This window comes from Myodes glareolus, chromosome 9, assembly GCF_982192425.1.
Source record: "Myodes glareolus chromosome 9, mMyoGla1.1, whole genome shotgun sequence".
NCBI classification, from domain to species: domain Eukaryota; kingdom Metazoa; phylum Chordata; class Mammalia; order Rodentia; family Cricetidae; genus Myodes; species Myodes glareolus.
The window spans coordinates 67242818-67260931 of NC_142034.1; the positions used below are offsets into that span (position 1 = coordinate 67242818).

Below are 18114 nucleotides of genomic sequence, written 5' to 3' on the forward strand. Positions count from 1 at the left end.
CTCTGGTCACATCTTTATTTGGAGCATTCCCTTGAGGAAAATTGGGGGAAGGGACGATAGAGCAGGGACGAGAGAAAGCTTAGAGAGAGGAAGTAGGGTCCCGAGGCATCTGCTTTTAAACGGTGGAGCAGCTTGAACGCTGTCCTGATTGGTTAATGCCATTCTGCTGGTCTGAGCATGTGCAGGCAAGGGTGCAGGCAGGGTTGCTCAGCCCCACGTGGCTACCTCCAAACTGCAGGACCACCTGTGCCTCCAGGTGGCTCCCAACATCTCCCCCTAATTATTGTCTTTAAGAGCAATAAGGCAAAACTATTTTCCAATCTGGTCCCCACCTAGACGCAGCATGCCAAGGATATCTCTGCTCCCACCCATTCCTAAGGAAGGAAAAGGCAAAGTAGAGTAAGAGATAAGAGGTTGCACAGGGTGTTGCTCAAGTCGATGGTGTGAAACAGCTGCTCTTGGCACCGCCCAGAAGGTCATCTCTGCTGTCTCCGTACGAATCTTCCACAGCAGGACATTCAGCATCCATTGGGTCATCTTCTTTATCTCTCTGGTCGGTCTCGCTGGCATCCAGATGTATGTCAGCATTCCTAGAAAAACATAAACAAAACTCTCCTCCCAAATTAACATTTAAGAGTATTAAAAACTCTCAGTGTAAAAATTCAGCACAATCAGTACTGGAAGTAGGCTGGTTTTGAACTTAGAGATCTGCAGGTCTCTGCTTCAAAAAGCAAATCTTGTTTGCCTGTACCAGCAAAATTTTGAATTAAAAATTAAGTGTAAAGAATGCAAGAGAAATCCTTTCTCTGGGGGAAGCTGTCACTGGTAGTGTAGTCCCCCTCTATTGTTTAAAAACCAAAGCAGTTGTCACTGGGAATTGAACTTAGGACCTTTGGAAGAGCAGTCAGTGCTCTTAACCTCTGAGCCATCTCTCCAGCCCTCTATTTAGATGGAAAAACCTCTAGGTAACATTGTTTATTTCACCCGTTGCCAGGGGCAATAGGTAATGATAACCAGGTTGACGCGCCTTTATTATGATAATTAGGACCAGTTCTTTGAGGGAGAATGGACGTCGATCATCTGGCTACTTCCTGCTGACAAAGGGGCGATGTTTGGGGGATAAATGTTTTTATCTGACTGAATTCTTGGCGACAAATGTTTTTATCTGACTGAATTCTTAGCGACCTTGGCTGAGGGCGGCGGCAGCGGACGGCGGCGGCAGCAGACGGCGGCGGCTGCCATAGCTCCGCCTCTGAGGCCCAATGTGGCGCGCTCCGCATGGCCCCGCCCCGGGCCGTGCGCGGGCTCGCCGTTTCACCTCAGGCAATGAACTCGCACCACCGGCTGTGAGTCTTTTTCAAGCTCCGGCGAGGGGGGGCATCCGCCCACCCGTGGAGGGGCTTCTCCTGCCCGGTCCGCCCGCGCGCAGAGCCCCGTTCTCTGGGAACTCATCTCCGCCCGCCCATGATGCTATGGAAACACAGTTTTTCCGCAGAGCCGATTCAGCTCCTCTCTGCCTTCTATGGCGCCGCTGCTCACCACACAGCTTCCGCCTCAGTCAGGCGAGTCCGCTCAGGTGCTGAAAAGGTCCTCCAAAAACCATAGCCCCGCCAGAAGGCCGGGACATATAGCCTCTGATGACACACGGACTTTAGCCCGCCCGTCGCCATGGTGACCTGGCTGTTCGTAGACCTCCAGCAAACTCCCCGCCAGCAACTGGTTGCGTCTCCCTCCTGAGTAGCTGGGATCACAGGTGTGCACCACCGTGCCTGGCCCACTTCCGTGTTTCTAATCAGGCATTACCGCTCAAAGGCGGGCCGGCTGCCGCCAGCACTCTCAGCACGATCAAGCAGCTTGTCTTTCTCAGTCAAAAATTAAAGTTTTTTGTACGTGAGAGCCAGAGACTGAGCTCTCTAACAAAATTAGGCGAAAATCACCTCCAAAAGCTCTGTGGCTCTTTAAGAATAGGAAAGGCAGTGATCAAGTTTGCCTCCCTACGAGACTGTTGCCTCCAGTCTCTATCAGCGAGTACGCAGGTGGACGGAGAGGGAGCGGAAGCCGCGGTCTCCCGTACCCCATCGTCCTCAAAGTCCCGCCTTAGTTACCTCGCCTTTTTTGCTGCTGTTTACATTCCTCCTGCACTGAACTTAAGGGATTTTTCTTCCCCGTTGCTTTCTGTACCTTCTTTCAGATACCTTAACTTTGATTTTTTTTTTTTTTTTTTTTTTTTTTTTTTTTTTTTTTTTTTTTTGTATTTTCTTTTCTATTTAGGCCTATCCTTTGAAATTCCTTTTTACATTTCTTTTCCTCCCCTTTCTGGGGATTTCAACCGACGTCACTCACCGCTCCATGTTCTCAGAGTTCTGAAATTCAAGGCTCTCTGTGCTGGTGTCTGATCTTGGCTTTTTCTCCCGGGCTTTCTCAGGGTCCCCCGGCGTAGTTGTCAGGGTCCCTCAGCGTCCCGGGTTTCGGCACCAGTTGCGGGGCGCCATCCTGTCCAGCAGGAATGAACCCCACCAAAAACGAGAATTCCTTCTCTGGTCACATCTTTATTTGGAGCATTCCCTTGAGGAAAATTGGGGGAAGGGACGATAGAGCAGGGACGAGAGAAAGCTTAGAGAGAGGAAGTAGGGTCCCGAGGCATCTGCTTTTAAACGGTGGAGCAGCTTGAACGCTGTCCTGATTGGTTAATGCCATTCTGCTGGTCTGAGCATGTGCAGGCAAGGGTGCAGGCAGGGTTGCTCAGCCCCACGTGGCTACCTCCAAACTGCAGGACCACCTGTGCCTCCAGGTGGCTCCCAACAGATGATGATGATGATGATGATGGCGATGATGATGATGTTGATGGTGGTAGTGATGGTGAGGAAATCAGTGGTGATGATGATGATGACAGAGAATAGGAACTGTCATTTTCTAAGTGCATAGGCACCTGAGGCACTACTCTAAGCACTTTGCATAGATTTTATCACTTAATCACTCCTCAGCTCTGTGATAGGATTTCAATGACTAAAATAACTTATAGATGGGGAAACCAAAATATGTAGAGATTAAAGAGCTTGCCCAAATATCACCCAGCTAGGGAGTAGTTATGGTGGTGACGGAACCCAAGACTCTTGACTTTTATCCCAGGTCTCTTGTCAGCCTAATCAAAGGACAGATGGAGGCTCATGCGGAATACAGAGCCTGTCTCATGTTCCCTTGCAGGGGTTGGAGGCACTGCAGTGTGGAATGTCACCGCAGGCTGTATCAATGAGGGTGTGATGGGTGGTAGGAATGGCCTCTCTGGGAATCGGTTCCAAATCATTCTATGGTGACACTTACAGATGAGGCATATTTTCTTAACAAATAAGTATCTAATGGATTAGGTCTCATCTAATTATGTATTCTGCACTAAGCGGCACCTCTCCCTGACTGTTGCGGCTGCATAATTAAACCTAATGTACTTTTAATGATGTCTTCTTAATTCAAGCCTTCGTGTGTAATTAGCATCAAACAGGGATGAGCTGTTGTCGCAGGTCCAGGGGCTGTTCCTTCCATTTGCCCTACACAGCTCAAGTTTAGCTATGAATCCATCTTGGACTTCAAGGCTGGAAAATGTTGGCCTGGTGGGGGCAAAGATGGCTCATAATGATCACTCAGTCTCAATTTGAGTCAACAGCATGGCATTTTGTTCTAGCCTGGCTTGAATCACAAGTTCCAAGTCCTTGAAGTCAGTATGCAGCATGCATTTTGCTGCTTTGGTCCCAAGTTGCTAATGGTTTGTGAGCACAGAAAAGGTCCAAAGGCAGAGCCTAGGAGGAAGATAGGGAGTCACATACCAGCTCCAACAGTGACACCCTTCTTTGAATTTCACTTGTTTTAGCTCCAAAAAGAGAGTTGTGTTGAATGACATTTAGGATTCCTGCTCCCCAGACATGACTTAAATACTTAAATTACTATTGCTCTCCTCACTCTGATCTCCAGCCTACCCTCCTTACAACTCAGACTAGTAGCTTCTGAGCCATAGTTCTGGGCCCTTCCATGTCTAAATCATCTTCTATTAGTGTCACATGTCACCAGGATTTATTGAGCACTTACTATGTATACACTAGACATTGGTGTTTGGTGTCTTAGTTCAGTCTCAACCACCACATATGGTTAGCCCTGATAGATTCTAGTTTCATTGCTGTATCAAAATACTGGACAAAAGCAACCTGGTGGAGAACAGGCTTATTCTGGCTCACAGGTCAAAAAGCTCCACAGTCCATCATGGTGGGGAAGGTGTGGCAACGGGAGCCGATGTCACTCCTCACAGGATGTCCTCAGGTGACAGGAAATGGAACCAGGCTCCCAGTGACCCTCTTCCTCCAGCCAGCCTCCACCTCCCAAACTTCTACAGCACTTTCATCTGGGGACCGAGTGCTCAAACACAGGTGCCTATGGAGGGTATTCCACATTCCAACCCCAGCGTGCATTTTGTCAGTTTCCTAAGGAGGAGACAGCGACTTGGCGGAAGGCATGGCCCTGCTCTAGCAGCTGCCAAGTGGGGAGCTGAGGTCCACAGTCTGCTAATATCGGTGAGGCCAGGCCCTTCCTCAAATGCCCTCCGCAGAGGTAGGCATTCACAGCCCTCTTGGTGTCCGACTTAGGTTTCCTAGACTCTCTTCTTCCACTTCTGTTTCTTAGCCTCTCTCGCTGGCTCTTCACTCCTCTCCGCTAGGTGCTGTCTTACTCCACGGCTTTTCCCCATCCCACACCACACCAGTTCATACCAGCTTCAAGAAACGGCTCATATCCTGTCTCCACTGAGATTCCTCGCTCTGTCTCCACGGACATTCCTTGCTCAGCTCTTCCTTTTTTTTTTCACAGTGCGTCCTACCTGTCACACTTCCTGTTACTGATACCTGAAGGGTTTTGCTGTGCCACAGTTGAGTTTTTCACCTGTGTCTGTTGACTAAGTTGGCTGTGAACTATAGAGGGCACAGGGTGGCTCTTTCCCTCCCCTTTCTACAAGGTTTGTGTTGATCATTGGATTGGATCTGTGGTCCCCGAGGACATGTGGGGCATCAACCCCACTCTGTGATGTAATCAGGGAGTTGAGACAAGCAGCAGGCAGATGGTGAAACAGTTTTTACATCGCTCCCTCCCACTTCACCCTGGTGCCTCAAGATGCCTCTGTACCAGTCCAACACTGTCCGCTCTTCTGATTTCATCTCTGTTCACTGTACTCTAGACCAGTGTCTCGCCCCTCAGTTCTTCCAGCCCACCTGTTCTAGCCTGAAGGCTATCATTTCTTCCCTCCAGCACAGATGGCTCTGTCCTCAGCTCTGCCTTTGGTGGCTTCCTCTGCAAAGGCGAGCACTCTCCTCCAGCATCTTCATAGAGGGGCTCTCCTGACCGCTTGATGAACATCCTCATCCTCTTCACATTGCATCATTGGTATCTCAGGTCATGCTGAGCATCTCCTTCAGAGCCATTTATCGGCACTGTGGATGCTTTTCTTAAAAATGTCTTTTGATGCCTGGTGGTGGTGGTGCACGCCTTTAATCCCAGCACTTGGGAGGCAGAGGCAGGTGAATCTTGGTGAGTTCGAGGCCAGCTTGTTCTACAAGAGCTAGTTCCAGGACATCTAGGGCTATACCACAGAGAAACCCTGTCACGAAAACCCAAAACAGTCTATTTATTTAATTTATGTGTATGTGCACCGTGTGTGTGTGTGTGTGTGTGTGTGTGTGTGTGTGTGTGTGTAGGTAACTTCAGAGGCCACAAGAGAGTGTTGGGTTCCTTTGAATTGAAGTTTCAGGAAAAATTGCACTCTAAGTGAGTGATAAAGGTTGAATCCGGGTCCTCTGTAAGAGCAGCAAGTGCCCTTAACTCCTGAGCCATCTCTCCAGTCCCTGGCCTTCTGGCCTTCTTATTGTTAATACAGAGCATCTACTGGCATTCTTTGTCTTGACCTATTATGACTGACAGAATTTCAAAATTGCTTTCAAAAAGTCTTTGCTTTTAGATCTACAGGAATTTTCAAGGCAATCCACGTTTAGTGAAAATACAGATGCACACGTATTTGCACACTCACAAAGCTGTATTCCTGGGCCTTTGTGGATTAATAAGCAGGGCGGAGACCCTGCAGTCTCTATGAGGCATTGTTTCTGTGTAGATTTAATTGTTTCAATGGACAATTGCTTGTTTAATTAGAGAAATTAAACACTAAGAAATACTGTTATGAAGAAGTGGATATGGTCTTGGGTAAAATCCCAAAACCTCTCTGAGTTCCAGTTTTCTCATTTACAAAATGAGAAATTAAATGATCTCAGAGGGTCCTCTTGGAGCTCTAATATTCTTTGATTCCTTCTACCCTATTTCTTACATCACAGCCTGTGTGGACAGGAAGATCACTGGCAACTGTGGGGAACTGTTGTAGTTTTCTTTTTTAGGAGTAAATAGTTTTAGACTTGACGTTTGCTCCCAGAAGCCACATAGCATATGGTTCATTCATTTAGAGGTGTGTGCTGAGCCGAGTCCACAGGCCAGAGAGGACTCAAGGTGCACAGAGCAGAGCTGTGAGCAAAAGAGATGAGGTCTCTGTGCTCATAAGATCAACACAAAGGTGAAACAAGTCGTGGTCACTTAGGCTGTGGTGGGGGAGCACTGGCGAGAAAAGAGCAGTGTCTGGACAGCCTGTGCTCAGAGAGGCCTCACTGAGCAGGTTCAAGGAGTAGTTGTGTGTGTGTGTGTTCTGTCTACTCCACCCACCTATGTTCTGACCTATCAGGCCAAGCAGTTTTCTTTATTAATTAACCAATGAAAGCAACAGATAGATAGAAGACCCACCTACATCAGAAAGGACTTTGTTGGAGGAGAAAGAGAGCAGCAAGGCTGGAGAACGGAGGCGAGGGGAGACTGAGACTAGCCAGTCTGAGAACAGCAACACCAGCTACCATCTGCCATAATGCCAGGGGTCCCAAACTTCCATTCTGTAAGCAAAGCAGGCACCAGGGAGAGGTAACTCTAGAAGATGCTGGTGTCCTCTGATGGGGCTGTCGTTACCAAGGATGGCAAGTAGATCCAGATAGAACTTGGCAGTGAGGCAGATAAGGAGACTGAGGCCAATAGTGGGGTGAGTGGAGGAAATAAACAGGGTCATGGGATGGAGCAGCCACCACGCCTGATCAGAATCCTGCAGGGAACCACTCTCAGCCAAGGCTCAGAGGAATGTGCTCATTTGATTTCAGCACAGTCCTGGCAGCAGAGGGGAGGTGATGTAAGGAAGAGCTGACCTTGATCTTGAGGGCCTTACAGGTATCTTAGGCTAATGAGAGCACACACAAGAGAGGCTGCCATGACATTTTACAATTTGCCTGCAACTTCTTTGACTGTTCCCAGTGAGATATGACATCACTGTCTCCTCCCCTCTCCTCTGGGTGAACTCACAACTGCTTTAAACATGATGGTAGAGTGTGGAAGTGATGTTATGTGCCAGTGGGTATCACTCATCCAGGGGGTCTAAAAAGATGTTCATGCTTGGAACCTGAACCTCTATGACTAATGCCAACACATAGAAGGCTGAGGCAGATAGTTGCCGAAAGCTTGAGGTCTTCCTTGGCTACCTTGTGAATTCTGCGTGAGCTTCTGTCTCAAAAGCAGGAGCTAAGCTTCTATTCAGTTGGCAGAGCACCTGTTTTGCATGCATGAAGTTGAGGTTTAATCCCAAGCATAAATGGGTCCTGGTGGCACACACAGGAGGATCAGAAGTTCAAGGTCACCCTTTACAACATAGTAAGTTAGAAGACAACCTGTGATACATCAGACATTGTCTCAGAAACAACTCAGAACAGACTCAACACCCCAAAACAAAGCAAAGCGAACCATGATAGATCTTAGGTCTTGGAAACAGGTATCTGAGAAGCCTGACAGGAACCCAGAGTCTCTGTCACCCACTTGACTGGTGACGTTGGCCACACCCTACTCCTTCTTTGGGACTCCAATTCTTTAGTCCTGAAACAATGATTGGACAGAACTAGAGGTAAGAACTCTTTGTTCATCGTGGCAATGGCCAATGGAGGGAAAAGAAAGTTGTGAGAAGTTTGGGGAATGTTCTTAAAAGTCTCTCTCTCTCTCCAAAGAAGTGTCACAGAAGGTCACCCAATCTCAACTTCTTTGTCATCACGGCTCCTAGAATGTGTGAGCCTTCCTTTAAGTGCTTTGTGTGTTGGTGGTCACTAGGTAGGTCAGCCCTTTGAGGTAGGTGTGATGTTATAGTTAATTTTAAATCTCCTTTTGTTTTGAACATGACTCATGTTTTTAGTTGAACACTGGGTTTGCTGGAACCTACGCATTTGCCCTAAATACTCCAGTGGCATCTTTAGCCACAGGGCTAGCTGGTCAGGCTGTGGGTCTCAGATTTAAACTCAAAGTTTGACCCTCCTTTTTATAGTTTGAAGCCTCAGATGATTTTTTTTCTTTCCTTTTGCCTCCAAGTTCCTCATTTATAATCTGGGAATAATCCATCTCTCTCTAGTCCTGGACTCCTGAAAGGCTAAGTACCGATTTTTGTGATTGACAGGTCAACTCTGCACCTTTAAATGTGGGATGCTGCCTCCCTTCTTGTCTTGGGCGTGAAGGGACGACACTGAGGTGCATGGTGGCTGGCCTTTGTCATCAGATGGACACAGCCTGGATCAGGTTAGTCTATAGGGGTTGTCTTGATTGTTAACTGATAAAGGCACCTAGAGGAGGCAGCAGGGGTCACCCTGTAAGAATGAAAGAAAGAGGCCCATGTGATGAAGCCACTGTTCTGCCCAGTTCTCAAGCCGTCTCAGTTGTGAGTCTCGATTCCTGTGAAATTGCTTATGATTAAGTCAACGTGCAGAAAATGATAATCCTAAGATTCTTGACCACATTCCCACCCTGGGCACAGGCCTTGATACATCTTCATAATAAGATTGCAACAGGCAGAAGATGTTTCTGTGGAGCTGGGGCCTCACGTCAGGCCTGCCTACAAATCTTCTGACTGGAATCCAAGTGTGCCACTTGCCCTTACTGGTCCTGCTGTGCCGGACCGGGAGATGGTAAGGCTAAGGTGTCTCAAGTGGTAGGTGCCAGAGATGCTGGCGTCATGGGAAGCATGAGCTTGTGCAGAATGTTAGCTGGTGAGAAATGAGCAGACGGGAACACAGGAGAGGAAAGAACAAATGGGATGGAGGGTGCAGGTGGAAGATTGCCCTGGGGTAGGGGAGAAGGCAAACCGGAAGCCTGGGGATTCGGGAAGAAGATTTCCTGTACTTTGGGCCTTTTTACATGTCTTGACTTTTCTCTGGCAAGGACAATGGTGATGGGACATATAGTGAATCTAGAAGCATGGTGATCAGGAGAGCTAGCCGTTGAATGGGGTCATCTATTATTAATTTGCTCATTTACCGAGTACTGGATGTACGCGTGGCTGGTGAGGCAGTGGGATGTGAAGGTTTCCACGCTGTAGTTAAAAGCCCTGGTTTGGCCTTGGGCAACTCATTTGATTCCTCTGGGCTCCTTCTCTTGTCCGTACAATGGGCAGGCTAGGACTGTTTCTGTGTCCTTGGAGACTTATTTTGAGGCATAGGTGAGGCTGTGTGTATGGAAACCATTAGCAAGCTGACTCCGTAAAAACCCTTTCTTAGTGGATATTGGAGAAAAGATGGGAAACTGAGAAATTCTGTTGAAAATTTACAATCTGAAAAATGTGCCAGGAGTTAGTTTATAAAGCCAGCCTTCCAAGCCTCTGTCTGTCTGTCTGTCTGTCTCCCTCCGTGTGTATGAGTGTGCTTTCGCCGCTGCCAGAGGTTAGCATAAGCTGTCTTCCCCATCCCTCTCTACCCTAGTCTTTTGAAGCAGACTTCCTCAACCTGGAGCACACTGATATGACTGGACTGGCTGTCCAGGGAGCCCTGGGGGAATCCTTCTGACCCTGTCCCAGTAGTGCTGGGTTTACAGGTATCTGCTGTTGTGCTCAGATTTTACATGTTTCGGGGAAAGAACAACTCGGGTTTTCATGCTTCATGGCAAGAACTTCACAGACTGACCTTTTTCTCCAGCCCTTACTTAAAATTTTTTGTTTGTAGTGTCAGGGCTTGGTTAATTATGTCACGTCCTACCTGAGGGTGTTTTTCATTTTTCCTTCATACAAGGGGTCATACCCACAGCAGCCACCTGATGCTCTCACTTGACGGATGGTGGAGGTCAGAAGTTAGGACTCTCAGGCTCCACTCTAAACTCATCCACTTTCATCCATGTGATTCTGAGAAAATGTCTTGTCCTTCATGAGTCTTGGTTGTAATTTACAAAATGGGAGATACAGTCACTGTTATCTGCCCCTTGGGACATTGTGAAGGACCCAGAGAGACAACAGTTATGAAAAGACTTTGTGTCTGAGCGACAGATTCTCAGGGAACAGTGACCATCATTCTGAGTGGACGAGCTGTGCAAAGGGGGAGTTTTCTAATGTGCTAACTGAGGGTGTAGGTTTTCAAGGGGCTTCTGGGAGCCGATATTCTATTGGCTAACAGAGGGCGTAGGTTTTCAAGGGGCTTCTGAGAGCCGATATTCTATTGGCTGTTTATGCCTGTGAGTGAGAGTAATTTTCCCCCTTATTTGTTCCCTTCTTATGTTGTGTTTGTCTGTTCAGCTCGAGTCCTCACGGTGTTTGTGTATTTAATGTGTCTTCCCATCAGAGCTGGTGGGAAGTGGCTGATGCAAAGCCCGCAGTCAACTGCTGACGATCAGATTCTGCCGAACTGAAAGAAACATGGGTAACAAAGCCCCTTCCCTCAAATGATTCGAAGGGAAAGAAGACAGAGGGAGAGACCCTCTCTAATGAACTTCCTGCCCAAAGTTTAGGAAAATGAAATTTTATGTACAGAAAGGAACTGATATAAGCACTCACTTACTGCTTCTGTAACTCTGTATCTGAAGAACTCTCAACTGTTTATGACTTGGAGCTGACACCAGGCCAAAGGGGCAGGCTGGTAGAAAATCAGTCCTTACCTCGGGGTGCAGGAGACAATGGAGACTCATGGAAGTTAAATGGGGACATAGGTAGCATAATTGGCAGGATGACAGTAAGGACCACGGGATTAGAGAGTAGTAGGGGATGCCCTTCCAAAGGGAAGGATGTTAACATATGTAAACAATTGGAGAGATAAAAAATTTGAACTTAAAAATTATTTATTATCTAAATTTTATTTATATATGCATGTTTTGCCTGCAAGTATGTAGACACAACAAGTGCAAGATGTGCCAGTATAGGCCAGAAGAGGGCACTGGATCCCGTGGAACTGTATCTGCAGATTGTCATTAGCCATCACGTGGGTGCTAGTAACTGAACCCCAGTTCTCTGCAACAGCAGAGAGAGCTCTGAACCACTGAGCCATCGCTGTAGCCTCAGACTTTGAATTTGTTTAAATCATCTTGCAATTAGCTGCTGTAGCTATGGTGAGAGTTCAAATACTGGTTTGGTCTTAGTCATAGAGCTCCTGGCATGGGTTACATCTAGTGGAGTGGGCCTTATGTCAAAGTGGACGTCGGGTGTTTGCTCTCACAAGCTTTGCACCACCATTACTCTAGCACATCTTGCAGACAGAGCACTATTGTGAATCACAGGGTTTGTAACAATGTTGGTGTTTATGTTTCCCTTTTGTTAGCATGCAGAGTACCTTCCCATAGAAAAGACCACCGTCCATCTGCAGTTTGCTTCGACTGCCAAGCGCTGACCATTGGGCAAAAACTGCCTTTCACCTAAACTGTAGACTGCCAAGCGCTGACCATTGGGCAAAAACTGCCTTTCACCTAAACTGTAGACCTCCAAACGTGGACAGGATCACTGGAATCGACAGTCTAGCTGCCCAGGTCAAGGTAGGCCTGTCTTCCTAAAGATTTCTTAGTCCACAGGGTCTTCAAAAGCCTGGCAGGCTCTACATTAAACAACAAAGGTCAAATGCAACCTTCAGCGACCAGGGAGGACCCAACAGAGTAGCTCTGGATGCCAACCAAGTAAGTTCTCTGTCATTTTTTAATCAATAACTCAAGTAAAATCTTATCCTTCTCAAAGATCTCTGACAGTCTGATAGCTGAGAGGTTTTGCCAGGTTGTCTCATCAAATAAAAATACTTTTCATTATAATTTCTGTTTTTACAAACTCAAGGAGTTCTTAATACAATGTATATGTCGAAAACTTCTGCTTTTCTTATAAGTTCCAGGGAGCCAAATTAAAGAACCCACCGTAAACAGGTCAGATACATAACCCCTCAATTCCCTGGTCCTAAATTTTTTTTTCTCAGTTTAACTTTGTCCTCTGTTCTGCCAACACCCTAACCAGGTACAAGGGACACCAGACATTTCCATGCCACAGACATCTGTCCTGTTGGGAACAGAGACCAGCTATGCCAAAATGTGACCAACACCCAGCTTCTCTCAGATCTCCCTCACCCCCCCCAAAGACGACGCCCACAAATCAGCCGGAAGCAGTCTTGAGAATTCGCCGACCCAATTCCTTCAAACTGTAATGTCTAACCTTCTACTTTTTATTATAAAAAGGATCCGGGAATGTTATTCTTTTGCTGTCACTTTAAGAACTAACCACGCCCACCCCAGCCACTTCGGACCTCCCTCGCTGCCATCTTCTTTCTCTCTTGTGTGTTTGTCTCATGTCGTGTGTACGTGTGTCTTTGTTCTCTCTATATTTCTCTTATGTCTCTCTGTTTTCCTCTTCTTTAAGCAATAAATGTCTCCCTCTTCTTTAAATAATACTATGTCCTGTGAGCCTTTTATCCACCGTAACTGCCTGCCTGACTCCCCCGGCCGCACGGTGCTGCCACCCTGGAGATCTTGCAGGGACCCACAGCCATCTTTGTCGGACTAGGAGCTGCTCCGCGAGCCGCCGGGGGCATCCCAACATCATATTCTTTTTAAAAGAACAATAGTATATCCTTTTGTGTTTGGGTGTAATGTTTGGTAGATATCAGTTAGGTTCATTTGTTTAATAACATCTGTTAGCTCCAACATCCTTCTGGTTAGTTTTGCCTGGATGATCTGTCTATTGGCAAGAGTTGGGTATTGAAGTCTCCTACTATCAGTGTGTGAGGCTCAGTATGTGATTTAAGCTGTAGTAGAGTTTCATTTACAAACCTGGGTGCCCTTGTATTTTGGGGCATAGATTTTAAGACCTAAAATGCCCTCTTGGTGGGTTTTTTCCTTTGCTGAGTATGTAGTATTCTTTCCTATCTCTCTTCATTAGTTTTAGTTTGAAGTCTATTTTGTCAGATATTAAAATGGTTACACCAGCTTCCTTTTTTGGTCATTTTGTTTGGAGTATTTTTTCTATCCTTTTACCCTGAGGTAATGTTTATCCTTGATGCTAAGATGTGTTTCTTGGTTACAGTGGAAGGATGGATTTTGGTTTTGTATCTATTCTGTTAGTTTATGCCTTTTTATTGGGGAACTGAGACCATTGATTTTGAGAGGTGCCAATGAGCAGTGTTTACTGATTCCTGCTATTTTGTTGTTGATGTTTGTGTGTGCGTGTGTGTGTGTGTGTGTGTGTGTGTGTGTGTGTGTGTGTATTTGCCTGCATTTCCCCTCTTTTGATTTGCTTACCTGAGATTATTTATTACTTGTGTTTCTCTGGGTGTGGTTAACATCTTTAGGTTTGCATTTTCCTTCTAGGGCCTTCTGTAGAGCTGGGTGTGTATATCTATATATGTATATCTATCTCTTTATATATATCTACAAATATATAGCTTATAATATCTTTCTATCTATCTATCTATCTATCTATCTATCTATCTATCTATCTATCTATCTATCTATCTATCTATCATCTATCTATCTATGTATCTATATCTCAAATTTGGTTTTATCATATAATTTCTTATTTTTCCCATCTATCATGATTGAAAGTTTTGCTGGCTATAGTAGCCTGGGCTGGCATCCATGGTCTCTAGCTTTTGTAGAACCTCTGTCCAGACCCTTCTGCCTTTTAGAATCTTCATTGAGAAGTCAGATATTATTCTAATAAGTTTGCCTTTATACTGCCTTTATTTGTTCGTTTTCCCTTGCATCTTTTTAATATTCTTTCTTTGTTCTGCACATTTAGAGTTTTGGTTATTATGTGCTGAGAGGATTTTTTCTGGTCCACTCTGTTTGGTTTTCTTTCTACTTCTTGTATCAAGTTGATAGGTATCTTCTTCTTTAGGGGTATTTTCTTCTATTATTTTGTGGAAGTATTTTCTGTGCCTTTGACTTGGGTTTCTTTTCCTTCCTCTATTCTTATTATTCCTAGATTTGGTCTTTTCATAGTGTCCCAGATTTCATGGATTTTTTTTTTGGTGCCTAGACTGTTTTAGATTCAACATTTTCTTTGACTGATGTATCCATTTCTTCTATCATGTCTTCAATGCCTGAGATTATCTCTTCTATCTTTTGTATTCTGTTGCTGAGGCTTGTTTCTCACATTCTTAATCAAGTTCCTAAGTTTTCCATTTCCTGATTTCCCTCAGTTTGGGTTTTCTTTGTTGATTCTATTTCCACTTTCAAATGTTGAATGGTTTCATTCATTTCTTCCCACTGTGTGTTTTCACAGATTTCTTTAAGAGATTTGCTCATTTCATCTTTAAGGACCTGTATCATGTTAATAAAGATTGTTTTAAGGTCTTTGTCTTATGCTTCAGCCATGTTGCAGTTCTCAGGGTCTACTGTAGTAGGTTTGCTGTGCTCGAGTGGGGACCTATTGTCCTAGCTGTTACTTACTATGTTTTTATGATGGCTTTTAGGCATCTGCTTTTGGGATGATTATAAATCTAGGTGCTGATATCTGATCTTGTCTTGTTGGTTGGGTGTTTATTTCCTTGGTTTCTGCTGTCATCTCTGGTTCTTAGGCAGGTGAGGTGGCTGTCTGTTGTCTGGTAGGAAATTCTTCTGGGATCTTGTTAGGTGTGGTCTCTGAGGATTCCAGGTTAAATGTGCTTTTAGGTACTGGGAGCTGACATTTATGAATAGATTTGGGCGGAGAGATGGCTAGGGGCATCCAGAGGAGGGAGGTAATGAGGGTGTTCCACCATGATCTATTTGCTTCCCTGGGAACGGGGAAGACAGTGGAGAGTAGTCTCCTACAGACCTGGGATCAGACTAAGGGATTTGGAGGAGAAAGGAGAGTGAAGTTCTGAAGCTCACCTACCTGCTTAGCTGGCTTTCTTGCTTTTTCTGGCAGGCTTGTCTGGTGGGTTCCCAGGGAATGCCTGCTGGTGTTGGGGGGCTGGAAGAGGACAATGGAATGAAGGAAGGGGAAGAAGGTTGGAGGAAGCGGTCTGGTCTGTGTGATTCATGGAGATGGGGGCAGGGAGGAAGGGAAGGTGCAGCAGATGCTCTGCTGCAGAGCTGGGGATAAGATTGGGGACTGGATTTGGAGAAGAGGAGGGAGAAGATCTGCCATTAGTTTACCTGCTTTTCTGGTTGTAGATCCCCAAATTTCAAATTTTAAACATTCTTTAAAATGTTTTAATTGACCTGGGGTGGGTCCAGAAAAAGAAGGATTGTGTTTGCATGGAACACGGTATTAAGACTGGGTGATCATGTGACTGGGAGGATCACCTGTCTAAAGATTAGCAGGAGATAATGCCCCAATGAGGAGAAGCTGGGTTGCCCATACCTGGGTAGAAAACTCTAGTATGTGTTATTCTTATTTCTTAATGGTTTCCAAGACTGAGAAATTAATTTCTGTATCATCACTAAACGGTTTCTAACCAGTTCATTAAGCTGATTACTCAATCAAATTATGTTAACAGCTTCTTTATTTCCTCCTCAATGAGTTCATATGTGAACACAAGACTTCTGGATCACAACACATGTTTTTGTGAAAGAGAAAACAAAGGAAAAACCTTGAGATTATTATTTTTCTGATTATGTTTCAAGACAAGACAGAGGGGAGGACAATGAGTTATTCTGTCTAAAGTGTCTATGTATTTATATATTTTTTCTTTTTTATTTATTTATTTTTTATTTTTCCATTCAAAAATTTACATTTCCTCCCCTCCTCCCATTCCCCTGCTGCTCCCCCATTCACTCTCCTCCCTCCCCCTCCCTGCTTGAGAGCAGGCAGGGAACCCTGCCCTGTGGGAAGTCCAAGGCCCTCCTCCCTCCATCCAGGCCTAGGAGGCTGTGCATCCAAATAGACTAGGGTCCCAAAAAGCCAGCACATGCAGTAAAAACAAGTCCCAGTGCCTTTATCAATGGCTTCTCAGTCAGCCCCCATTGTCAGCCACAATCAGAGAGTCCGGTTTGATCACATGCTCATTCAGACCCGGTCCAGCTGGATTTGGTGAGCTCCCATTAGAACAGGCACACTGCCTCAATGGGTGGACCAACCCCTCACAGTCCTGACTTCCTTGTTCCTCTTCTCCCCCCTTCTGCCCTTCAACTGGACCTTGGGAGCTCAGTCCAGCCTCATCAGAGGCTCTGATGAGGGTCTCTGTCTCTGTCTCCGTCTCCAGACGAAGATTCTATGGTGATATTCGAGATAATCATCAGTGTGATAGTGGGGCAAGGACAGTTCAGGCACCCTCTACTCTGCTGCTCAAGGACCTAGCTGGGGACATCCCCGTGGACACCTGTGATCCCCTCTAGCGCCAAGTCTCTTGCCAACCCTAAAATGGCTCCCTTAATGTAGATATCTTCTTCCCTGCTCCTATATCCACCCTTCCTCCATCTCCACCCTCCCACTCCCCCAAGCTCTCTCCAGTCTTTCCCTTCTCCTTTTCCTCTCCCTGTCTCCCCTTCTCCCAACCTCACTCCCATCCCTACCCCCACCTACCTGCTCCCAACTTTTGCCCTGCAATCTTGTTTGCCTCCAATTTCCAGGAGGCTATCTATATATGTTTTTCTTTGGGTTCACCTTGTTATTTGGCTTCTCTAGGCTTGTGAACTATAGGCTTAATGTCCTTGGTTTATGGCTAGGGTCGACTAATGAGTGAGTACATAACATATTCATACTTTTGGGTCTGGGTTATCTCACTCAGGATAGTGTTTCTATTTCCATCCATTTGCATGCAAAATTCAACATATCATTGGTTTTTTTTTCCCGCTGAGTAGTACTCTAATGTGTATATATTCCACACTTTCTTTATCCATTCTTCCTTTGAGGGATGTCTAGGTTGTTTCCAGGTTCTGGCTATTACAAATAATGCTGCTATGGACATAGTTGAACAAATGCTTTTGTGGTATGATAGGGCATCTCTTGGGTATATTCCCAAGAGTAGTATTGCTGGATCCTGAGGTAGGTTGATTCCCAGTTTCCTGATAAACCGCCACACTGATTTCCAAAGTGGTTGCACAAGTTTGCATTCCCACCAGCAATGGATGAGTGTTCCCCTTACTCCACATCCTCTCCAGCATAGGCTATCATTGGTGTTTTTGATTTTAGCCATTCTGACAGGTGTAAGATGGTATCTCAAAGTTGTTTTGATTTGCATTTCCCTGATCACTAAGGAAGTTGAACATGACCTTAAGTGTCTTTTGGCCATTTGAACTTCTTCTGTTGAGAATTCTCTGTTCAGTTCACTACCTTACTTTTTAATTGGGTTAATTAGAATTTTAATATCTAGTTTCTTGAGTTCTTTATATATTTTGGAGATCAGACTATTTATATTTTTTCAATTTTTTATCATTCAAATGTCTTTTTTTATCGTCTACTCTTAACTCTCTATATATTCAATTCCAACTTCTCTTCTGGATTACCATTTTCTGCTATTTTTGTGGCCATGTTTTTGGTGTGTCATTAAAATGTCTTTTTTGGACCATCTCTTGGAGAGATGGCTCAGAGGTAAAGAGCACTTGCTGCTCCTACAAAGGACCTGGGTTTAGTTCCTAACACCCATGTGGCAGCTCACAGCCCTCCTTCACACCAGTTCCAGGGAACCAAATGCCTTCTTCTGGCCTCTGCTGGAACTGCATGTATGTGGTGCACATGCATACATGTAGACAAAACATGCATACACATAAACAACAAACTATAAAAGAGGGGCTTCTTTCTAAGTGTCAGGTGAGGATGCCCCCTTTCCATAGCCTCTCATTTTTCAACTGAATTCTTTGCTTACCTTCTGGTGCCTT

General features: G+C 45.4%; 1 pseudogene; it reads right to left on the reverse strand.

Annotated features, from left to right (window-relative positions):
• Positions 1-1311: 1311 nt before the first annotated feature.
• Positions 1312-1499, reverse strand: LOC148120960 (Nuclear RNase P; annotated as a pseudogene).
• Between the last annotated feature and the right edge of the window lie 16615 nt (positions 1500-18114).